The sequence below is a fragment of the Onychomys torridus genome, chromosome 20 (assembly GCF_903995425.1).
Source record: "Onychomys torridus chromosome 20, mOncTor1.1, whole genome shotgun sequence".
Taxonomy (NCBI): Eukaryota; Metazoa; Chordata; class Mammalia; order Rodentia; family Cricetidae; genus Onychomys; species Onychomys torridus.
The window spans coordinates 30,406,081-30,424,102 of record NC_050462.1 but is presented as its reverse complement, the minus strand read 5'-3'; the positions used below and the strand labels follow the sequence as shown (position 1 = coordinate 30,424,102).

Sequence of the window (18,022 nt, the reverse complement as noted above, 5' to 3'; positions counted from 1 at the left end):
GCACTCCCACCAGAGACTCCGTAACTCACACAGGGCTGGGTTTCTCTGCAAGACACTAGGAAATTGTATAAACTGCTGCTCATATGAAGCATCTGGCAACCAGAAATCCAGTGCCTTGGGTGGCAGTCATTAGAGGTAACTGCAGTGAGCGCTTAGACGCAGGGCAGAGTCCACTGTCAGCTTAACTTCAAGTTCAAACCCTTCTGGTGGCCTCCACTACCCATCCTCAACCTCTGAGTGTCTTTTAAAGAATAACCTGGTTTGGGAGGGCGGTGGTCCTTGTGAGGATTAGATATGGTATGTGTCAAGAAGGTTCATAGACAGGAGTCAATACACATTAGCTACTATTATCACAAGCAACTAACTAACTATTCCTCAAAGACACCCGCAGGAGCTTTAATTCCCTTTCAGCTTATCAATTTTTAACAACCCTAAAATAAGAAAGTTTCTTTTTTATTTGAAAAGAGCCAAGATCTAAAACCATAACCCCTTCCTTCAGGCTCTTGTTAAAAGAGGAGATTTGTGGTAACCAACATTTTACCATTTAGAAACTCAAAGTCTATCCCAAGCAATGGGGTGTGTGTGTGTGTGTGTGTGTGTGTGTGTGTGTTCCCAAACAGTAATATATATATATATAAATAAAAAGAGGGTTCAAGAGTTCAAGTGAGAATAGGATAAGGACTTTTAGAAACTAAGAGTGCTAAGTGTATTTATATATATATATATATCAGAGTGTTCCACAGATCACAAAGAATTCACAAAGTATAATGAAGTTTTGAGATTCATAAAGAACAAGAAAGTACTGGAGCAAAAAGCTTAGCTAAGAAACACTGCAAAGTCTGCTAGGGAGATAGTTGGACGTTAAAGGGCTTGCAAACAAGGAGCCGAGTTCAGTCTCTAGACCTTGGGTAAAAGCTGGACAGTGGCCAACATTTACAGTCCCAGCACTGGGGAAGAATTCAGTACATACATAAAGCTTGCTGGCAGCTAACCAGTCTAGCTTCCTCAGCAAGCACAACACTGGCACGCATGCATGAGTATATTCAAATATGCTCGTACACACAAGTGCACACCAAGAGAAATATGTTGTATAAGCCTATTAACTCAAAAACTACTAAATTCTAGAATAAAACAGAAAGTAAACATCTTCATGGTTTACACTCATCCATATCACTAAAAATAGAGAATTTTTTTAGTAAATGTTACTGTAACGTGAAAAATTCTTGTCTTTTGTTTTTCAAAACAATGGACAGAAAAATATAGTGATAAAGATAGTTTCTTTAAACAAAGTCTAGGGGCTGGAGGGATAGCTCAGCAGTTAATAGCACTAGCTGCTCTTCCAGAGGACCCAAGTTTGGTTCACAGTACCCATATCAAGTGACTCACCACAGCCTACAAACTCCTATGAACTCCAGGTCCAGGGGATGGATGCCCTCTTTTGGTCTCCATGGGCAACTGCACTCATGTGCACATACCCACACACTGACACACATATATACACATAATTAAACAACATATAATATATATTTTAATTATACAGGAAAGAAAAGCCTAAAGGGTCAGATTTTCTGTCACTCGTGTCCCTTAGTTAAAGCTTTACAGTTCTGAAGAATCTAGCATTCCTTGTGATCTGTAACAAGACAGTCATACAATTAAGATTCACTCCTATCAAAAAACATTGTTTCACTCAAAGAAAACTACCTGTGGGGCACAGTAGGGAATACCTGTAATGGCAGCACCAGACTGAGGGTCAGGAATTCAAGGTCAAATCTGACTACAAGGAATCTGAGGGTGACAGACACAGCCCGAGGAAGCACAATCTGTCTCAAAAGGTATTACCATTAGTCAACGAGGCAAATCAAGTACATAGGAGAACTCAGCATAACCAGCCTACTTAGTTCACTAACAGTCCAGTGATAGAGCACTTACCTAGTATATGCAAGGTCCTAAATTGAAATTAATGATACATGAACTAAAATAGCATTTAAAAATCTAGAGGCAAAGAGAATATTTTACGTAATTTTATAATTGCTGAAATTTCTCCACATGCTAAATACTGAGGTAGACAGTTGAAAGTACATATAATTTCATTCTCCCAACCATCATGCAAAGCAGTGGTTCTCAACCTGTGGGTCATGACCCCTTTGGGTTCAAATAATCCTTTCATGGGTGTAGCATATCAGATATCCTGAATATCAGATATTTATAGTTCATAACAGTAGCAAAATTACAGTTATGAAGCAGTAATGTAAATAATTTTATAGTTGGGGTCACCACATCATAAAGAATTGTATTAAAAGGTCACAGCATTAGGGAGGCTGAGAAACACTGATGTAAAGTAAGAATATTATCCCATTTTACAAATAAAAAAGCCAGTAATTTGCTCAAGGGGACATTACTGGTTTAAGATATAATCAAACCTCCCTCTAAAATTTTCTGATATTCAGTCCAGTTTCCTTGGTCTAACTGTAATACTGACATTCCCGAAAACTCAAGTATTCTTACAAAATATGCTGACTTTTTTTTCTTATTATTATTCTTAGGAGAAATAACCACTGGGGTGGGAGAAGTTCTCCCTAATGTAATAGGAAAAATTTTTTTAAACTGTGTTTATTGTGACATTATTTAAAGTGTGTTTGTGGGTTTTTTGTTGTTCTGTTCTGTTCTCTGACTCATCTACATCCATTTCCAACATTCTTTTTTACCTTCTTTTTTGGGGGGTGGGGGGGTGAAGGGAGCTGCTTTTTGAGACAAGGTTTCTCTGTGTAGCCCTAGCTGTCCTGGAACTCAGTCTGCAGACAAGGCTGGCCTCGATCCCACAAATCCGCCTGCCTCTGTCTCCAAATGCAAGGTTAACAAATCACATGCCACCACCGCCCAGTTCCCTCTTTTAACTAAAGTTGCTAAGGCCAGTCTCTCTTGTTTTGCATTTATGTGCTAATTTACAGGGATGGGTAGTGCTTGTGTGACAGAGGACTACGTAAGGAAGTTGGTGGTCTCAAACTCAGAACTCAGGTTATCAGGCTTGGCAGCCAATGCTTTTACTGGCTAAGCCATCACGCCAGCATGTCCAGGCTAATCTTGAACTCACTCTGCAAATCAAGTGGGCTTTGACCTGGTCTCAGACTCCCACGTAAGTGGGATTACAGGCCTGCAGCACCAGGTCGGCTGTGGCTCACTCTGTCTCACCCTCTTAAGATACTAAGTTACCTTCAGATACACAACCTACACCAAAACATAACATAAAACTCCTCTTCTCCAAGAAGTTCCCAGATCAAATGACTCCCTTCAGTGTCTCGCCACTTGTATCTACTCTGAATGACACTATCACACACTCCATTTGTCCTCCAGCCATCTATCTGGAATTACAGTTTTACTCATACAATAACTGATAAACTAAGTAGACTGTTGCTATTTTGGAGAGTTTTCAATGCTGGTGAATAGCAAAATGAATTGTTGCTATTTTGGAGAGTTTACATCACCTAGAATGATAACAAAGGTGAATTTATAAAAGAATAAGGCCTGGGAGTGTGGAACTCCAGGTTAAGGACTTCTTCCCTACCAGCTGCCTGACTCACAACATGTTTTGGAAAGAGAAATCCCTATTATGATGTCTTCTAGATTCCATCTTTGATTTCATACTTTTATGAAGGGTCTGTAATACAGACTAAGGTAGAAAGGATAAATCTAAAATCTCTGGTCTGGTTCTTATATACTGACATGAGAGCTGCACACACTAGTCCATAGATCTACACATGGTTCCATCCACAAGGAACCGTCAACCACAATTGCTCGAAGTACTTCTGGGGATCTCCTTGCATTCAGCCACCTACATTAAAAGTTTCTCAGAGGTTTGTGGGGGTTTTGTTTCGTAGGTTTGGGTTCCCTTTTTTGTTGACAGGATCTCAAGGCTAGCTGCAAACCCAAGGTAACCCTCCTTCCTCTATCTCCCAAGTGCAGGATAACCAGCAAACACCACGCCCAGCATCTCAGTAGCTCTAAGCTGTATTTATGCCCCATTTGTAGATCATATTTGTAAGAATAAGGTATGATCTTATCCTCTACTTTTGATTGCCTGGTATTCCAAGATTATTGTTATTCTTGTTTTCAACTTTGGATATAATATAATCATAATATAACACTTCAAGTTTTGCTATAAGGACAAATATTTTCAAAAATAATTATTACAACATCTATAAATTCTGTATCTGTTATCAATTGCTGATGGACTAGTAATTACCCAAACCAAGTTGAAACATACTAAGACCACTCAACATTTAGCTAACATCTTGTAATTTATCCCTAAAAACAAAGATATTTTGTGTAATGGCACATTTTATAAATTCACAATTTTATCAATTTTCTTAAAAAGCAAGTGGAAAGAGAACTTCATCTCACAGGATTGCAGAGCTAACTCCAAAATAGATAACTCTCAATTCAAAAACAAATTCAGAACGTTTTTAAAGTTTTCTAAATATATCTAAATTTTATATTTTACTTAAAAAAACTAAAAAAATTAGATATTTTACCAAATATCTAAATCCTAGGACTGTGTTAAGAAACATTCACTTGCTTCAAAAATGTAGCAAAAGCCAGGCACAGTGGAACACACACGCAGTCAGAAGGCTGAGGCCGGAGGATTTTGTCAAGTTCCAAGGCCAGCCTTAGCTACATAATGAATGCCATGGCCAGCTAGGCAACACAGCAAAACCCTATCTCAGAAAATGAAAGCAAACAAACAAAAAATAAAACTGAAAAGAAAAAACATCTGCACAGATGACATTCAGTAATGACCACAACTCAATGAAAGAACTAAACCCTGCCCAGTTTTAATTAAACAGGCATTTCTAGGCACCTGTGTTGATCTCTGTGGCTCAAACTGTTCACATGGAATTTGACCGCAACAACTTAATCTCCATAATTAAAGACCTTTAGGTAGGTCTTAGGTTTCATCTATCCCCTTTACTAAAACTTTGAACAAGCATATTGTATTGATTCTACATACTTGCTACCAAAAGAATGAGTTACATATTTGAAGTTAGGGGCACTTTTAATAGAGTGCATTTTAAATTGCAGGGCCTTTTCCTTCCTTCTCCAACCTGTTTTATAAAATTAGCATCTTAAGAATCTTACTGCAAAACAGGTTCTAGCAAGCTTAGCCACTGATCCCCAGTCTCTCTGCATGATCAAATTCAGTTGAAACCCTAAGGGAGGAGGAAATGTAACAAGCAATTTACCTGTTCCTCACTTGCTCTCTTCAAGAGGCAGAAACTGTTTTAAAAGGTTATCTTAAAAGACCTTAAGGTGCACTAATTTGGGGCTGTTTACAGTGAAATTACTTTAAACAAAACAAGCCCTGCCACATCCAAGATATTCTAACACTACTAAATGTTACTTAAGTCTTCCAGCAGCAAAAAAAAAAAAAAAAAAAAAAAAAAAAAAGGCAAAAACTTCATTGAGTTACTTAAAGCAGATATGCTCTTATCATCAGCCAGATAAGTTTTCCCATATGTTTAGAGTGTAACCTAAGTTCGTATTTCTGACGGCATTTAGTTAAAACGAAATTAGGTTATGTTTCCCGGCGCAGATGTCGCTCATCAAGAAGTGTTAGATGACTTTCGTGAATGGAAAAATCTGCACCTACTGTTGCTTCGCATCAGCTGCTCTTGAGTGGGTTGCTCAATGAACTAAAAGCATGCTCATGCTCCCTTCTTCGCAAACTCCCTGGAACCTGACTGCACTTTCCACAGCGGTAGCAGCAAACAAAACGGAAAAGGTGCCACGAAGACCCCACCCCACCCCACCACCACCCCGCTGCGCGCCGCCTTTTCTCCGGTGCTTGGCGAGCAGGCCACCGGAGGTGAGGTTTAGGGAACACCGCGACACTCTCTGCAAAGGCGGGTGCGGTCTGCAGAGCGCGGCACAGCCTCGGGGGGGGGGGGGGGGGCCTGTCACAGGAAAACCTCAAGCCTTGCCTTTAAACCGCCCCGAGAGCGACAAAGCGCCAGGTCTTTCCCCCACCCGCCCCGCCGCCGCCCTCCCCGCGCGCGGGGGGCTTCCGGCGAGCCCCCGCCATCGCCCTGTCAAACTTCGGGGAGGGGCAGACGCTCGGGACCCCGAACGCCGAGCCGCCCCCGCCCCCATCGCAGGCAGGTCCCCGCCGGGCTTTGTACCGCTGCAGACAGAGACGCACCTACCGTGGGCCCCAAAACACGCCACCCCCGCCGCCAGCCTGGCCGAGCTCCCTTCCACCAGGGACAAAGGAGCGGGAGAGGAACTCGCGGCGCGGGGTGCCCGGGGAGTGTCCAGGGCCCGAGCTCCGGAACGCGGGATTGAGGGAGTCCGGTCACCCCCTACCCCACCCCCGCCCGCGCGCTCCGTCCCCCCCCAAAAAAAGAAGGCACGACTCCGCTGGCCCCCCAACTCCGGGGACAAGCGCCACTCACCGATGCGGAGCCCCCGGGGAGGCGGCTCTCCGGGAGCAGGCTTCCGTGCGATCCCGGGGACGCCCGAGTCCGGGGTCCTCGGGTCCGGTGGGACCCCGCGCCCCGCAACTTCTCTCGGTCGCGGTGGCCGGCAGCAACAACTGCGAGCCAGCCCCGGCCGAGGGCGCAGTCTAGCTGCGGCGGGGGGCTCGCTCGGGCCGGAGCGGCGCGGGAACTCGGGGCCCCTCGGCCCCTTTCCCTCCCCTACCGCTGCCGTTCTCGGCGGCGGCGGCCAAGTCGGACGCCGCTGCCGCTGCTGGCCGCTGCTGCCGCCGCTCGGGCTGCCGCTGCTGGCCGCCGCTGCCGCTGCCGCTACCACCGCCGCCCAGCTGGGAGCGCGTCGCAGCCGAATGCTGTCATCCGCCCTGGCGCCGCCTTTCTGGGCGCCGCGAGCCGCCAGGAGCCGGCCCACGCCAGGCCCCGCCCCCTCGCGCCCAGCCACGCCCCCCAGCGCCCGCCGCCAGGCCACGCCCCCTTCCCGTCACGTGGCCCGGCGGCCCCCGGGTACCTTTTTTTTTTTTTTCTTTTTGCAGACCCGCGAGCTTTATAGCTGCGCTGGTGTGCTGTCGCGGTCACCTCGCCTCTGCGCCCCCCGGTTTCCCTTCGTCCCCGGGGTCCGCCGGGTCCCCTGGGGTGAGAAGCTTTGTGGAAAGGCCTGGCTCACCTAAGGAGGTCGCCTCCCGAGCTCCGGCTCGGTCCAGATCCAGCCCAGCCAGCCTTAGAAAAGGAGGCTTCAAGGCGAAAATCGGGGCTGGAAAAGCATTGGGGAACTGCCGCCTCCTCTTTGCAATAGAACGTTCACTGTTGCAAACGTTCACTCGTTTGCTGTGTTTCCCCCTGAAAAGGTTTGAAACGTGGATTTCAGTCACGCTGGGATGAAAATAGCCTAGCAGCAGGCTTCCCCCCCCCCCCCCCCCCGCCGCCCCTTTTTTTACAGTCGTTAAGTTTTACAGTGAGGCTGGTGGGCAGTTTAAACAAGTACGTGGCAATTTGGCACTACCTCTCAATTGGAAAATAAAGCCTAGTTTATTTTTTAAGTACCTCAACTCTTACTCTTTGGCTTTTTTAACCATGACCCCGCCCCAGGAACCCCTTTCCATCCTGTGGATGAGAGAATGAGGTAGACAGAGCTCATCACGGGAGGAAAGCAAGTTAGAATACAGAAGAACAGAAAGAGGACACTAAGCCCCGCTAACAAGGCGGTTTTCTGAGATAAAAATTCAATCCTTGGCTTTCCCTTCTACTTTAGAACTGTTTCGTTGTTTCAAGTGTACCCAACTCCCATTACATTGTCTGGACAGGAAATCGGATGACATCCACATCATCAAATGATACTTCAAAATGAATAGGACACAGAGTTTGGCCTGTTATTGATAGCTTTCATTAGCAGCTCTAAAAAAAATTACAGACTAGACTGGCCATTACGTTGCCCAAGGAAAGAGCAACTGCCTTCCTAATTAAATGATGCCAAGCTACTGATCTTTCAGACACGTCTTGAATCAGATATGTTTCAGCTTTTGACAAACAATGAGACTCTTGTCATGAAGTGCTGACCCAATGGGGGAAAGATTCTGCCGTGTCCTGTTCACAAACCTGAGCGATAGTACTTCTCATAAACCTAAGTTATGTGAAGATAGTAACTTTGCAATTTGATACTAGATCAAATTTGTCACCTACTATCTGAATTTTTGTTGTTGTTCAGACCAACTGAAAAGCCAATTTCATTTTTAATAAATTAGGTTTCAACAGAATATAATTTAAAGGATAAGAATGTATAACATCCAAACCAAGCAAAAATTAGTTTGTGGGAGGCTGGAGAGATAGGCTCAGCAGTTAAGAGCAATGTTCTTGTGGAATCCGGTTTCTCTTCCCAGCACTCACACGGTGGCCCACAGCCATCAATTCCAGGGAATCCCACCTCTTTTGACCACCTCTTTTGACCACTTCAGGCATGTACATGCAAGCAAAACACTTATATACATAAATATTTTTTTAATTACTTCCTAAGTACTTGGGTGTGGTAGCCCATGTCTGTAGTCTGCACTTGGAACGCAGAGGCAGATATCCATGAGTTCAAGGCCAGACTCTTCTACATAGCAGGTTCCAGGACTACGCAGACACATAGAGAGACCCTGTATTTAAAAAATAAATAAATCAGGGTAAAAGCGTGCCCCCCTGCTGTTATTTAAATTGCATTTCTTCTGTGAGCTGCAGTCAAGCCTATTTAAACAATGCTCCTAAAATATTAGATAACAAGGAAAATACACGAGCTCAGCTGTTTCCTTTGTGCACTGATTTTGCTCTGGTAATTGAGCCTGAAGATTGCGACAAAGGAGGCAAATTGCTTTGCATAATTTTTTCCTGCCTCAGCCCCAATTCCTCCAATTGGCCTTTGGAAATCTGGCCATGTGCTGCAGTGGAACACAGGGTCTGAGAAACTCGGAGATCTACCTTACAGACATAGCTGATTAGATGTGAGTCAAGATAAATTAGTCTCTGCATTTCCAGTTCTGAAAAAGAAAAGTGGGTTGGACTACATATTCATATTAAGGACTGACAACTTTTTTTCCCTAGTAGATAATGCAAGAGCAAGAACTGCTCTTAACCATTGAACCATTTCTCCAGACCCCTACATTTGCTTTGGGGGTTTTTGTTTGTTTTGTTTTTTTAATTGTTTCTTTAATCTCTTCTTACATAGGCAAAAGGAAATGTACTATTTTAACATATTTAAACTCAAAAAACTTAATCATTTCCTGGGAAAGGTAAAACAATCTCCAACAAGCTTAACCAGGATGCCAATTCATCTGCCAACACCAAGACAATGTAAATGAACATAACAGACTGTCCCCATCTGCACCTTCATTAACTACCATTCAGTAACCCTTGCCCAAGCCTCGATATGCAGCACACTTCTTTTTCTTTCTTTTTTAAAAATGTTTTTGTTTGTGTTTTCCTTTTATCAAAACTAGACTCTTTTTTTCTCAAATAATGTATCCTAATTATGGTCTCCCTTCCTCTAGCCCTCCCAGCTCCTCCCTACTCTCCATCCCATCTGGTTCTACCCCCTCTGTCTCTCATTAGAGAACAAACAGGCTTCTAAGGGATAATTATAAAAGATAACCCGATAAAACAAAAACTAGCACATCAGAATTGGGTAAAACAAACAAACAAACGGAAGGAAAAAAGCCCAAAAGAAGGTACAAGATACAGAGGCCCACTGGTTCACACCATCAGGAATCCCATAAAAACACTAAACTGGAAGCTATAATATATACTCAGAGGACCTGTAGGGGGAAAAAAGAGCAGAAAAATATATGTGTAAAGAAAAAATTTTAAAAATAAGATAAAATTGGGAGGGGAGGGAAGGGAAGATCCCTGACAGAACATTATGAGACAAGGAACCCCCAGGGATGCTGAGGTTCATTTCTGTTGGCTGTCGACTGCTAGGCTTACAGCCTACACTCAAAAGTAGTTTGTTTCCCCCAGTGAAAGGAGGAAACTAAATTGACTTTTCCAAGTGGTTATCAATTGGAGACAGCTTCAGGGTTAGGTACAGAGACATGTGTCCACTTCTTTCAGACCACATCTAGTGCAGACCTGTGCAGGCCCTGTGCACGCTGTCTCCGGCTCTGTGAGTTCAAGTGTAAGTTGACCATGTTGATTTAAAAGGCTTTGTTATCTTGGTGTCCTTCATCCCCTCTGGCTCTAACAATATTTCCACCTCCTCTGCTGAGGGGTTCCTTGAGCCCTGAGGGGAGAGACCTGACACCCATTTCGGCTTACGGGTTCTGAGGTTTCTCACTCTCTACATAATGTCTGGCTGAGGGTTTACGTATTTGTTCCCATCTGATGTAGAAAGAAGTTTCTCTGATGATGGCAGAGCAAGACACTAGGAGTATATACTAGGAGTGTAGCAGAATGTCACTGGGAGTCATTGTATTGCTATGTGGTTGTTTTAGGACAGTAGTATTTTATTTTACCCTAGGTCTCTGGACTATCTAGTCTCAAGTTCTTGGTTGCGCAAGCAGTATTAGGTATGGGTTCCATCTCATGGAGTGGGCCTTAAGTCAAATCAGATATTGCTTGGTTACTCCCACAAACCTGTGCCACCATTGACCTAGCATATCCTCCAGGCAGGAAACCATTGTAGATCAACAGGCTTGTGGCTGGGTTGGTGTTTACATTTCTCTGTTGGTGGTGTGCGGACTACCTTCCTATACCCAAGGTGCTAGAATGTGGAGGTGAAGGGTCTATGAAGACACCAGCTCAACTCCTCCATGTGCAGTAGGTGTTGTCTTCAGCAACAGGACTTTCCCATCAGTTTGTGGGGAGCAACCTATAGTCTTGGCAACAGCCAGGGTTATTTGGGGATTCTCATGGGACCCCTTTGGCCAACAACTCAATTACATGTAACCCAACCCCAGTACTAGAAGTTTTATTTGGTGACAAGAGATGTCCAGCAGGGGCTTGGTCTCCCCCATTATTTTATTTGGTGATTTCATTTAGATGGTCTACATACATATATGAAGCTTCTACTGCATTGAGTTTCCACACTACCCCTCATTTGGCCCTTAATTTTAGCCATCTCGCCACGGATTACTTCATCCTATCCACACTCTTTCCTTCTCCTCTCCATTTGATCCTCCTGTTCCAGTCTCCACCCACTTCCAATCCATCCATAACTATTCTATTTCCCTTTCCTAGGGAGATCTCTCTCCCCCAGTCCCTTACTCTATACCTAATCCTTATGTTCTATAGATTGTAGCTTGATTATCATTGACTTAACAGCTAATATACACATATAAGCAAATATATACCATATTTCTCTTTCTGGGTCTGGGTTACCTCACTCAGAATGATTTTTTTTTTTCTAGTTCCATCTGTTTACCTGGGAATTTCACGATTTCACTTCTTTAACAGCTGAGTAATACTCAACTGTACAAATACACCACATTTTCTTTGTCCATTCTTCTGTTGAGGAACATCTAGATTGTTACCAATTTTTGGATATTCTGAATAGAGCAGCAGTGAACATGGTTGAGCAAGTATCTCTGTGGTAGGATGATGCATCCTTTAGGTATGTGCCCAAGAGTGGTATAGCTGGTCTTGAGATAGATTGATTCCCATCTTCCTGAGGAACTGCCGAGCTGATTTCCATAGTGTTTATACAAGTTTGCACTCCCACCAGCAATGGAAAAATGTTCTCCTTGCTCCACATCCTTACCAGCATGAGCTGTCACTTGTTTTATTGATCTTAGCCAATAAATCTCTCAAAGTCGTTTTGATTTGCATTTCCCTGATGACTAAGGATGTTGAATATTTCAAGTGTTTCTCAGCCACTTAAGTTTACTCTTTTGAGAATTCTCTGTTTAAATCTATAAAATTGGTTGTTTTCTTGATACAAAGTTTTGGTTTTTTGTTTGTTTTTTGTTTTGTTTTGTTTTTTTTTTTTTGGTTTTGGTTTTTTGAAATAGGGTTTCTCTGTGTAGCTCTGAAGCCTGTCCTGGAACTTGCTCCATAGACCAGGCTGGTCTCGAACTCACAGAGATCCACCTGCCTCTGCCTCCCGAGTGCTGGGATTAAAGGCATGCACCCTTCGGGATATCCAGTTTTTTGAGTTCTTTATATATTTTAGATATTAGCCTTCTCTCAGATGTGTAGTTGGTAAAAATCTTCCCATTTTATAGGCTGGTGCTGTGTCCAAATGATGGCATCCTTTGCCATGCAGCAGCTTTTCAGTTTCATGAGGTCCCATGATTAATTGTTGACCTTAGTGCCTGTGCTGGTGGTGTTCTGTTCAGAAAGTCTTCTCCTGTGCCAGTGCATTCAAGGCTGTTCCCCACTTTCTCATCTATCAAGTTCAGTGTTGTGGTTTTACACTGAGGTCTTTGATCCATTCGGAGTTGAATTGGGTGCAGGGTGATAAGTATGGATCTATCTGAATTCTTCTACATGCAGACATCCAGTCTGACCAGCCCCATTTGTTGAAGATGCTTTCCTTTTCCCAGTGTATTTCTGGCTCCTTTATCAAAAATCAGTTGTCTATGGGTGTGTGGATTTATGTCTGGGTCTTTAATTCCATTCCATTTTATCTGTTTTGTACCAATATTGTGCTGTTTTTTATTACTATGGCTCTGTAGTACAATTTGAAATTGGGAGTGGCGATTTTTACTTCTCTTATTATTCAGGATTGTTTTAGCTCTTGTTTTTTTCTGTTTCCATCTAAGGCTGAAGATGGTCCTTTCAAGATCTGTGAAGAATTGTTTTTGGAATGCATACAGCAACTGCATTTAATCTGTAGACTACTTTGGGTAGGATGGCCAATTATCTATATACATCCTACTGATGAAAGGGCATGGAAAATCTTTGCTCTTCTGATCTCTTATTTAATTTCTTATTTCAGTGGCTTAAAATTTTATCATACAAGCTTTTCACTTGCTTGATTAGAGTTACCCCCAAGATATTTTAATTATCTGAGGCTATTGTGATATTTCCCTGGTTTCTTTCTCAGTCTGTTTGTCATTTGTGTACAGGAGGACTACTGGTTTGTGTTGGTTAGTTTTGTATCAAGCTCCTTTGCTGAAAGTCTTTATCAGCATTAGGGGTTTCCCAGTGGAATTTTTAGGGTCACTTAAGTGTACTATCATATCAACTGCAAATAACAAAACTTCGACTTCTTCCTTTCCAATTTGTATCCCCATTGATCTTTTGTTGTCTTATTGCTTATAGAACTTCAAGTACTATAGTGAATATGTATGGAGAGAGTGGACAGCCTTGTCTTGTCCCTAGATTTAGAGGAATTGCTTAAATGGGTTTCTCTCCATTTAAGTTGATGTTAGCTAAGGGCTTGCTGTAAATTGTTTTTTATTATGCTGAGGTATATTCCTTGTATCCTTAATGTCTCTAGGACTTTTATCATGGAGGGGTGATGGATTCTGCCAAAGGCCTTTTCTGCATCTAATATGATGATCATATGGATTGTGTCTTCCAGTTTGCTTATTTGGTGGATGACATTTATTCATTTACTTATGGTAAATCAACTCTGCATTTCTCAGGTGAAGCCTACTTGATCATGGTGGATGATCTTTTTGATGAGCTCTTGGATTAAGTTTGCATGTATTTTATAGAGAATTTTTGCATCTATGTTCATAAGGGAAATTGGTCTGTGATTCTCTTTCTTTGATATGTATTCATTTGGGTATCAGGGTAACTGTGACCTCATGAAATGAATTGAGCAATGTTCCTTCCGTTTCTATTTTGTGGAATAATTTGAGTAGTATTAGCATTAACTCTTCTTTGAAAGTCTGGTAGAATTCTGCACTAAAACCATCTGGCCCTGAGCTTTTTGTGGTTGGGAGACACTTAATGACTGCTTCTATTTCACTGGAGGTTATAATCTGATCTTGATTTAACTTTGGTAAGTGGTATCTATTGAGAAAATTATCCATTCTGTTTAGATTTTTCCAATTTGATGGAATACAGATTTCTTTTTTAAAGATTTATTTATTATGTATACAGCATGTGTGACTGCAAGCCAGAAGAGGGCACCAGATCTCATTACAGATGGTTGTGAGTCACAGCGTGGTTGCTGGGAATTGAACTCAGGACCTCTGGAAGAGCAGTCAGTGCTCTTAACCCAGAATACAGCCATCTCTCCAGCCTGGAATACAGATTTTTAAAGCAGGTCCTTATGATTCTCCAGACTTCCTTAGTGTCTGTTGTGATGACTTTGTTCATCTGGACAGTCTCTCTCTGCCTTTCCTTCATTTGAAGGACCTGACAATTTCACTGATTTTTCTCAAAGAACCAACTCTTTGTTTCATTGATTCTTTGTATTTATTTTTTCTATTTTATAGATTTCAGTCTTGAGTTTGATTATTTCTTGCCATCTACTCCTTTCTAGTGAGATTTCCTCTTTTTTTTTTCTAGAACTTTCAGGTGTGTTCTTAAATTATGAGGGTGAGAACTCTCCTCCTGCTCTTTTTAAATAGAGCCACTTAGTGTGATAAATAGCCTCCTAGAACCCTTTTCATTGTTTCTTATAAATTTGGGTATGTTGTATATTTATTTTCACTCAATTCTAGAAAGTTTTTCAGTTCTTTCCTAATTTCTGTCCTGACCCACTTTGCATTCAGTAGAGTTGTTCCGTTTCCATGCGTTTCTAAGCTCTCTGTTGTTTCAGTTGTTGATATCCCGAGAGGATGCAGCACGTTATTTCAACTTTCTTGTACCTGTTGAGACTTGCTTTGTGTCCAAGTATGTTAGTTTAGGAGGAGGTTTCATGAGGTGTTGAGGAGAAAGCACATTCGTTTGTGTTTAGGTGAAATGTTCTGTAACTATCTCTTAGGTCTTCTGATGTTAGCGCCAGCATGACTCCATTTAGTGTTTGTCTGGATGACCTCTCTATTGGAGAGCGTGCAGTCTTGAAGTGCAGTATCGATAGTGGGTCTTGACCCTACCAGTGTGTGAGGGGCAACGTGTGACTTAAGCTGTAGTAGTGTTTCTTTTATGAACTTGGGCCCTTGGGTTTGGCGCGTAGATGTTAAACTTGCATTGCCTTCTTGGTGAGGATTTGGTGTCCTTCCCTGTGTCTTCTGATGAATTTTTGCTTGAAGTCTGTTTTGTCAGACATTGAAAGGTCCTGGGTGCTGACAGGAATGGGATGGGTGTTGTGGGCCTCCACAGGAGGAAGGAAATCAAGGTATTCCAGGGGACAGGGACAGAGAGTGAGGAGAGGCCACAACCGTTAGTCTGCTACAGAGCTGGGGAGGAGGAGGTGGGGGAGGAGGGGTGGGGAGGAGGGGGGGCAGGCGGGGGGGTGGGGGGTGGGGAGGTGGGGGTGGATATGGAGGAGAGGAGGGAGTGGGGGGAGGAGGGGGCGGGGGGGTGTAGGGGGGTGTTGGATATGGAGGAGAGGAGGAGAGTGGAGATCTGAAGCTTGCCTTTGAGATGCAGCAACTGACATGAGAAAAGAGTAAAACAAGAAGATTGGTTGTTGCAAATCACAGAGATTTTAAACTGCCTTTTATATAACATAATCTCATACACTGTCTAAAGTGAGCCCACCAATTAGTGACTTCAAGGCTAAGAATAACATTTAGACATCTATTTAATAAGATTAAAAAAAAATCAGCAAACTACTCAGACAGATGGCAAATATCTAAAATATATGTTTAATAACGTGGCCGGGCGGTGGTGGCACATGCCTTTAATCCCAGCACTTGGGAGGCAGAGCCAGGTGGATCTTTGTGAGTTTGAGGCCAGCCTGGTCTACAAAGTGAGTTCCAGGAAAGGCGCAAAGCTACACAGAGAAACCCTGTCTCGGGGGAAAAAAAAAAAAAAGTGAGCTCATATACTTATAATGCTAGCACTTAGGAGGTGGACTCAGGAGGGTCAGGAGTTCAAGACCAGCCTCATCTATATAACCAGTTCAAGGCTGGTGTGGGCTACCCGAGATCCTGTTTCAAAAAAATGGAAACAAACAGAAGGAACAGGATAGTGGTGTGCACCCATGGGTAGGGGTGAGCGCCTCCAGAAAGAGACAACAGTAGTTTAAAGCCAGGCATGGTGATGGCCACCTGTAATCCCAGCACTTGAAAGGCTGATGCAGGAGGATTGGACCCGCATGACCAGCCTGTGCTACACAGTGAGTTCTAAGATAGCTTGGACTGTATAATGCAACCCTGTCTTAGGAAACAAAATCAAACCCAATATTTAATTTAATGACCTTTCAGTTTACAGTGTTCAAAAGATTTAAAAAACAGAATATATATATATATATATATATATATATATATATATATATATATATATATATTGGTTTTTCAAGACAGGGTTTCTCTGTGTAGTTTTAGTGCCTCCCCTGGATCTTGCTCTGTAGCTCAGGCTGGCCTCGAACTCACAGAGATCCGCCTGACTCTGCCTCCTGGGTGCTGGGATGAAAGGCGTGTGCCGCCACCACCCGGCAGTGTATTTATTTTATCTAAACAGCTCTTTAGTAACATTTTAAGAGGGGCTATGAGGTTCACTATACAGGTTTACAAGCTGGAAAATAAAAACACAGGTCCAAAAAGTTCAAAGGACTAATCACCATTCATGGGTCCCACGGAAGCAAAGACCATTTTTGACTATAAACCAGGTCCATAATCTTGCTTGTGAGGCTTTTCTCAGGAAAGCGATGATAGCCCTTGGCAAGCAGTTTGGAAATTCTTGGCAAGCTGCTCTGACAGATGGCCGGGTAAGCAGTTCTTTTCCCTTCCTGTCTCCCCTCAACGTCCCCTGTGGTTTGATCTGACCCCAAAATGGGCCTTGCTTTCCACGTGTCCTCATGGGAGAAACACACAAGAACCGAAGAACCAAGGATGATTCATTAGCTGTAACGGTAAGTTAAAAAAAAAAAAAAAAAAAAAAAGTGTGTCTTTGCTAATGCTCTCCTCTGGAGTTTACAAGTAAGAAAATCGGTGAATAACCTTAAACCCTGGCCCCCAGTGGACAGGGGGAGAGCAAAGGCATATGTGAGCGTTTCCAGCCACAGTGCAGCCTCACAAGAGGACCTGGGTAATCCCAAGGACCCTTACGCTGATAATTATTGATTCTGACTGACTGCTTCCTCAGACACCTCCAAAGCAAACAGCAGTCCTCTCTGGAGGAACCTATCCTCCTCTGGAGCCTTAAAAGAGATGCTATCAGTGAAACTCTGAGAGAAAAAAATGACCTGCTCACATTTTAAATGTAGTAAGTATAAGAGAAGTAGGTTGCCCTGACTGGCTAGCTTCAGGTCAACTTGACACTAGCTGGAATCACTGGAGAGGAGGGAGATGCCATTGAGAAAATGCCTTACTAAGATCACACTATAGGTAGGTCTGTAGGGGATCTTCTTAATTAGTCAGGGATGGGGGAGGGCCCAGCCCATGGTAGGTGGGGCCATCCCTGGGCTGGTAGTTCTTTCTGGCTTCTATAAGAAAGCAGGCTGTGCTGGGTGGTGGTGGCACACGGCTTTAATCCCAGCACTCGGGGAGGCAGAGGCAGGTCGATCTCTGTCAGTTCGAGGCCAGCCTGGTCTACAGAGTGAGTTCCAGGAAAGGTGCAAAGCTATACAGAGAAACCCTGTCTCGAAAAACAAACAAACAGACAAACAAACAAAAAACAGGCTGTGCAAACCAGGGGGAGCAAGCTAGTAAGTAGCACCCTTCCGTGGACTCTGCATCAGCTCCTGCATCCAGGATCCTGCCCTGTTTGGGTTCCTGTCCTGACTTCCTTTGATGATGAACAGTGATGTGGAAGTATAAGCCAAATAAACCCTTTCTCCCCAACTTGCTTTTGGTGATGGTGTTTCATCACAGCAATAGAAACCCTAACTAAGGAAGACATCATTAGTGAGACGCCATTCCAATATAAAACAGTAAGATTTACAAGGAACTAAGATATTGGATTTATGAAAGACAAGCTGTAAATACCAGTAGTAAAGTATGAATGAAAGACAAGCATGAAGGCTAGCAGTGCTGATACATATCTTTAATCTCAGCACTTGGGAGGCA

General features: G+C 43.2%; 1 protein-coding gene across 3 annotated transcripts in view; it reads right to left on the bottom strand.

The window, feature by feature from the left end:
- The window catches only part of Osbpl8 (oxysterol binding protein like 8), a 133,300-nt gene extending 126,439 nt beyond the window's left edge, over positions 1-6,861 (bottom strand). For all 3 annotated transcript variants that reach the window (XM_036169573.1, XM_036169574.1, XM_036169576.1), the window contains exon 1: positions 6,447-6,861. The gene's annotated coding sequence lies outside the window, so the exon portion shown is untranslated. The remainder of the gene's footprint in view (positions 1-6,446) is intronic.
- Positions 6,862-18,022: the final 11,161 nt, after the last annotated feature.